This window comes from Carcharodon carcharias, chromosome 9 (genome assembly GCF_017639515.1).
Source record: "Carcharodon carcharias isolate sCarCar2 chromosome 9, sCarCar2.pri, whole genome shotgun sequence".
NCBI lineage: Eukaryota > Metazoa > Chordata > Chondrichthyes > Lamniformes > Lamnidae > Carcharodon > Carcharodon carcharias.
Genome location: NC_054475.1, coordinates 26,939,847 through 26,947,028, shown reverse-complemented (window position 1 = coordinate 26,947,028; position 7,182 = coordinate 26,939,847). Strand labels below are relative to the sequence as shown.

The 7,182-nt window shown below is 45.1% G+C and overlaps 1 non-coding gene across 1 annotated transcript; it reads left to right on the top strand.

The window, feature by feature from the left end:
• The first annotated feature begins 274 nt into the window (after positions 1-274).
• LOC121282695 lies at positions 275-426 on the top strand. Its single transcript, XR_005944113.1, has one exon. It is a non-coding gene; the product is annotated as a U12 minor spliceosomal RNA (small nuclear RNA).
• The last annotated feature ends 6,756 nt before the right edge of the window (positions 427-7,182 follow it).

The window sequence follows — 7,182 nt, the reverse complement described above, 5'->3', positions numbered from 1 at the left end:
ACCTCCATGCTAAGGTGCCTCAGCAAAAAGCTGGAGAGAATTTATTTTAACCTGCTGGCTGCAGGCAGGCAGGCTCTGGTGACAGGAGGGGTGAACCATCCACCGGCGGCATCGGTGCCATGAGGACAGCCATTGCCAGCTCCCAGCTCATCTCCAGAGGGTTGGTAAAATTCTGGCCTTCACTGACAACTTTTCTGATGCATTTTTGAGTTTTTAAACCTTTATATCATCAATTTAACCCCCATGACTCTCTGAGAACCAACAACTTCATATCATCCCTTAAACTAATGAGTAAGGAAAATAACGGTCCCGGGTGATGCCCGGGTCCTCGCCGCCTCGTGCGAGAGGAATTTTTGAGCAGGTAAAGTTCGCCCTGCAGGTGACCCGCCTACTTTGTGGGATGCCGCGGCGCATTGATCTGACCGGCCCCGTCCCCTAAAATCACTAAAACAAAGATATGAAAATGATTTACTGTAAGCAAAAAGCTGGCGATGTGTGACAGGGAATAATAAAAAAACAACTTCATATCTTGTTCCTGCACAAGGCCTTCTTTTGGTGTCCCAACGAGCAGCTTTTATATCACTCAGCACTCCAGCTGAACCAGATGGGATCAAACATGGGCCACCTGTTCCAATATACTAAAACATTACTGGATTCAACCAAAGTCCCAGTGATGACACAACACACTTCTCTCCTTAAACAGTAAAAGCTACGGCGATAAAGGGGCAAAGTAAATCACTGAATTGTCAGTCACTGTATTTATTACTGGAGTAAAGGATTGCTGAAAGAGAAAAAAAAATCAAAATTCAAATACAAAAAAGGTTAAACTATTCTCCAAATAGCTGAAAGGAGGTTGTCTGTGGGACAATCAGAGAAAATGAAAGAGTTTCAAAATGGGAGAAAGGAAAACATTGATTTGTAATGAACAAATGGTTTAACTGAGCTATCAGACCTGAAGATAAATGCTAAAGAAAAGCTCATCTTTAGACAGTTTCTGATGTACCCATCAATCACAGGGCCCAGGACAAAAAAAAACTACCAGAAGAAACCAGGCATGTTAGCATCTGCCCCAAATTGTACTCATGAATCAATCTGAGAAAATGAACAATTTAATGTGAAAAATCCAGTCTAAATTTTGTTAATGAATCCATTCAAGAAGATTGAGTGATGTTGTCCCATTTTATGTTGCACAGTAGTTCTATAAGAAAATAAATCAAGTTCAATTGATATGCATGTACATGTGCAGATAATTAAAATATTTTTAAAAATGTAAACAATAGAATTACAAGTGCAGACAGAAAGGTATGCAGAGGTCTAGTTACTGAAAGGGGGAAGTGGAATTTGATCATGAGTTAACTAGCAGTTCTAACTGGTAAGCTATCTAATTTATTTAGACCTGGACTGGAAAGAAAGACATTCTGACATTTGCTTGGTGTATATTGTGTTCTAAATCCAGTTGCATAATTTCACTGATTTGTAGTGCCAGACAAAAATCATATTTCAGAGAAGTTGTGAATAAATCCAGCCTCTGGTGGTTATGGAATCTGGTAGACAGAAAGCCTCAGCTTTTTGTCAATAAAATTATTCTTCCTCTCACTTGGAACTGAAGTCCAATTAGAGTCAGCAGAGTGAAAGGCAGAAATTCAAAGGCAGCTTCACTCAATCTCACAGGAAGATAGGGACAAGTATCGGCCAGTCAGTCTTTCAAGCCTGTTACTCTTTGTAGTATAAGGGTGTTATATAAAGCAAGGGTTAATATGGGACTGGAGAAAAGTGCAGCCCTCAATATGATGTAGAGAGACACATGACAGTAGACAGGAGACAGTTGTATAGTGAGACTCGAAAAGAAGTCAGCATGAAGTTAGCTCCAGGTTCGAGCTACACTTTGTACATATGTATCTAGGCGGGTGCTACCAATACATACTATTGTTCAATCGGTTCAAACCTTAAACTCTTTGTGAGACTGACTGAATAAACCCTTATAACAGGGTGGAAGCTAATGAACGAACCCGGAATTGAATCAGTTGATGAAGGACCCCCAAGTCTAAAAAACTAAAGGAACAGCATCCTGACTTGACTGAAGTGCACCTAAACTGAAGAAGCAGCTGGAGATAAGCAGAAACAAAGCTGAAGTGCAGAAGGAAAATCCACTGTGCAGCAGAAGCACTCCACCAGAGCATGTGGAGGTCCATTGTGAATCCTCATCGATTGCAGAGTCAAATGACCCAGCAGGGGTGAACAAAAATTCAGTTCTAAGGCCTTTCAAAGACTTCAGGAAATTAATCAGTCAGAGTAGTCCATTTCATCAGTCACCGTGGCCAGCCCATAACATATGACAACTGAGCTCTGTTTAAAAGAAAAAAAGGGCAAATCATCCCAGTTTAGCATTAAGTGCAGTAGAAGGCAGGAGATAGGACGTTTTACTTGGTGGCCGCAATGGCAGCTTTTCACGCTGTGCTCCTGAAGGGGTCAGATGCTGAAAGCTGACAAAGGATCAGGTAGATTTAAAGTTTCACGGCTGCATCTCCGTGATATGACCCTGATCACAGAGCGCAAGTGAGCTGCCCTTGTCCACACAGGAATCAGACATTCACAGAGGCGATATGAAGATCTATGGAGTGTCCTCACTGCATGTCATCATCATCCTCCTGGAATTGAGCAACTATTAGGTATCCCTGTGACAGGAGCCTTATCACAGAGGATATATGTGTGTTGCCATCAGCCAGACTGGAGTCAAATATCCAAAGATATAATGTGACTCCTCACTGCATGTCGACATCATCCTCCACAAATCTAGTGGCTATGAGGGCCTCCCAAGCACGCATGCTTCGTCTGGCCAGTGCAATGACCTCATCACCGTCATCGTCGCCTTCAAGGACTTCCTCACTCTCATCACTGTCGACATCCTCCTCACCGGAGGAGACCTCCAAGTGACGACAATGCATGGCACCCTCTGTGGAATATATTGCAGGGTTCCACCAGACTAGGCCAGGCACTGGAATCCCATTTGCAGCATCCCAATGGTCTGCTCTACCAAGTTGCGAGTTGCAGCATGAGCCTCGTTATACCGTCGCTCTGCCACAGTCTGAGGTTGCTGCACGGTTGTCATTAGCCACGTCCTCTGTGGGTAGCCCTTGTCCCCGAGAAGCCATCCTGTAGCTTCTGTGGACCCAAGAAGACATCAGGGACCTGAGACCTGCTGAGAGTGTGGGAATCATGGACACTCCCTAGGAACCAAGCACAGACCTGCAGGATGCATTTATGGTGGTCGCAAAACAGCTGAACATTCAGCAAACGGAAGTCCTCCCGGTTGATGTAGTTGACCGTGTGTTGCAATGGAGATCTGAGTGCCATGTAAGTGCAGTCGATGGCACCCTGCACCGGTGGGAAATCTGAGATCTGGGCAAGTCCCAGTGATCTTGCATCCTGACTTTCCTGGTCCCGGGTGAAATGCACAAAGTTTTGTACCTTCGTGAAGATGGCAGCCGTGACCTCATGGATGCATTTGTGGGTAGTGGCTTGAGATATCCCACAGAGGTCACCTGTAGAGCCCTGAAAGGAACCACTGGAGTAAAAATTGAACGCCGCAGTCACTTTCACTGCCACAGGCAGTGGATTCCCTCCATGTTCCCATGCCGCCAAATCCCTGCAGCAGCTGGCAGGTGTGACCGACCAGTTACCTAGACATGTGCAGTCTTTGGCCACACTAGTTCTCAGTCATCTGCAGGAATGAAAGGCAATGCCTATAGACCCTGGGTCTAGCGAGGCGCCGAACAGCGATAGCTCTCTGTGGCTCTTCAGTGGCATGTGCAGCAGCTCCAGTCGCCCCTTCTTCCTAAGGGTGCTGCTCCTCACTCTGCCCAGCCAGGCGCCTCAGTCTCTCACTTCTCCTTTGTCTCCACTCTCTGTATGCCACGAGGCATACAGCTAGGTCACCAGGCTCCATGATCCTGATGTACTCTTCCTTCAGGATGAAAGAGAGAGACACGTGGGTTAGCTTGGGTGCCCTAAGAAGCTCTCTTGGTTAAGTCAGAAGGCACCTTAATGCATCATGGAGAGTACTGGCCACCCCTTAGATAGCCAGAGTTATGTGTGCTGCATAGCTGCCCGAGACTCAACCCACCTGCCCTCCACTCCACCTGACCAACTGGTGGCAGCTTCGACTATTGGACTGCAAGCTGTGCTCTCAGCTCAGGTGCAGGCACACTCCTAACCCACACTACAAGGCTGTGCTGTTAGCTTGAATGATGGGGAAAGCTGGTCCAAATTGGGATGATAACATTGCAAGGAGCAGTGAGTGCCTCCACCAGTGACTGCTCCATGGCCAGCTTTAGCAAGGAGATTGTACAACATGCCCAGTCGTCCAACTGTTCTGCAGTCCACTAAAACGCTCATTAGTTTGCAGTCTGTGCCTGAAGGGTAAAAAGTTCAGGAGCATTTGGTTGCACTTTCATACCTCTGCATTGCATGAGTGGGCAGATAAGCTAGAGACCCAACTCCAGGCATGTCAATGTGGCTGCATCTGAACTGTCTCAGCTGCGGAGGAATGGTCACTTTATACAAGGTTTCCCTAATGCGTGGCCACTTCCCTCACCCTGCATGTGCTTGTGCATTACCATCAACCACAGTGCAGCCCTTGTCCCCCTGCCAAGTCACCTTAACCGCAGTGCAGCCCTTGTCCCCCTGCCAAGTCACCTTAACCACAGTGCAGCCCTTGTCCCCCTGCCAAGTCACCTTAACCACAGTGCAGCCCTTGTCCCCCTGCCAAGTCACCTTAACCACAGTGCAGCCCTTGTCCCCCTGCCAAGTCACCTTAACCGCAGTGCAGCCCTTGTGCCCCTGCCAAGTTACCTTAACCACAGTGCAGCCCTTGCACACACCGCCCCCTCCCACCCCCCGCCCCAAGTTGCCTCAACTGCAGTGTAGCCCTTACCCTCCCCAAGTTGCTTCAACCGCAGTGCAGTCCTTGGACCCACCCCCACAACTCACCTCAACCGCACTGCAGCCCTTGCCTGGCACCGCACTGTCAGCCAGCCAGGAAAAAATGATTTGCCTGTGCCATCACCTGAACATGTAGTGCCTCAGCCTTGAAGTCCAACAAGTGACTCTGGTGAATGCTGCGCAGTGTTACTGTGCACACACCATCATGCACTCAAAGTGCAGTCCACCAAGTGCACACATTATAAATGCTGTTGTGAAACACGCTGGCGTGCAATCACACCAACGTGCTTGGATGATCCAGGGTGAGGGGTGATTCCGGCGGGCTGGGTTAATAATGATAAGCAGGTGTATTACATTGAGGATCCCAGCATCTGATGGCAGGAAACGCAGCCCGCCATTGGCTGACAGAGCAGACAATTGCAAACTTGTTTCACGATGTCGTGAAACCGACTTTTGGGCTTCTCGCCATATTGTCCGCTCAAGTCACTAAACACACCCAACACCAGTGGGCACAGAAAACACTGCCCAACGTTTTAAAAACTTAAGCAAAACTGGGAATCACCCTAACATATTCTGAAAACATTCTAAAGGGCCCAAATCTTTGATTGGAAAATTCACTGCAAGAAATCAATTCCTTTGAGGCCGGGTCAATAATTATTGCGGGAGCTCGCCAAAACCCAAGAAGTGAGGCGAGAAGCATAAAAAAAATGATTACAGCAGTATCATCTTTAAAAGTGAAATAGTATTTAATGTTGTACTCCCCTGAGCTTAAAAGCAACCACGGATAATAAATCAATGCAACCAGATCAATTTGGGCTAATGCAAGGGCCAAAGCAGATGCAAAATTGGGCATCATGGAGAAGAGACTTTTTTAAGTTAATGGAATACATCAGGATTAAGTAGGAAATCAGTGGATATCCAAGTTAATAAGTTTTTATACTAATTTGGTGAAATATCTGATCACATAATAATGCAAGGCATTGATGAATCCTCAACTAGTTTTGGTGAGGTATTAAAAGCTTTTGGCAAGTATTTTGATCTTCCAGTGTTGGAGATTGCAGAGCTTAAATAGAGGGATAGAACACGTCCAATTAAGTAACAAAAAGGCAAAAAACAAAACCCAAGCAAACCATACAATGGTGACAGACCTTCTCAGTCCAATGTGCCAAAGAGTTTAGTGCAGGGGAAAGAGGAGGCTGAGAAGCAGCCAGAAGGCTTAAAAAGTAGAACTTTTTGAAAATGCCGACACATTATTCAAACTGCAGCAACAAGTAGCAGCGCTGAATGGACAGCTGGCTCTGTATGAAGAGAAAACTATAAAGCTTTCCAAACTGCAGGTGGATAATAAAGCCAAGAGTAGCATGATTACAGAATGGAAACAAATTAAGGCTTCAACTGAGACAGACATGCCTAACATTGAAACCAAAATGAGGGACAGAGCTGTGCTGCAGGCAGAGAAAAAAAAGACAGAAATAAGGTCGGAAAATGTAAATCTGAAGCTTAAGATCAAGGAATTAGAAGGAAAAGCGCTGGATGCCTCAAACCTACTGAGAGCTGTTGAATCGCTGAAAGATGAAATGACTGAAATGAAAATCAAGAACCTAAAATATCATGAAAAAGTTGAACAGTTGCATGAGAAAGTAGAAGTTCTCACAAACAAGCATGAGGAGTCTCAGAACCGATTATCAGAATTAAAAATACAGAATGTGAGCTTGATGCTTGATCGAATTGTTGATGATTCAGAACACTTGGTTGAGTGCGGAATTAACAGACAAAACTGAAGAAAGTCTTGAACCTCAATCCAATCTGAAGAACATGAAATATGTGATGCCAGACTTTAAAAACAGATAAGGAAAATTTTAAGGGAGAGATTGATGATCTAACGATTGAATTGAAAGAGTCTAAGGACCAGTCAGTGACCACTGAAGAAAGATTCCAAAGGGAGCTGAATGTCCAGGTGAAATTATTAAGTTTCTATAAGGATTCTGCAGATCACTTTGAAACAAAGAGAACTGAACTCACCAGGGTGATGGCTGAGCTGAATGAAAAGACTAATATGTTTGAAAAAGAATTGAAAAATAACAGAGTAAACAAATGTTTGGGTAAAATTGTGAAACAAATGGAAATGAAGGTTCCATTTTTTTAAAAAGACATCAACTTCTAGAAAGAACAAGGAGACCCCATGGAAAAAGAAAACCCGAGTCCACTCTATGAATGAACAGAGTAAACATTCCCTCTAGA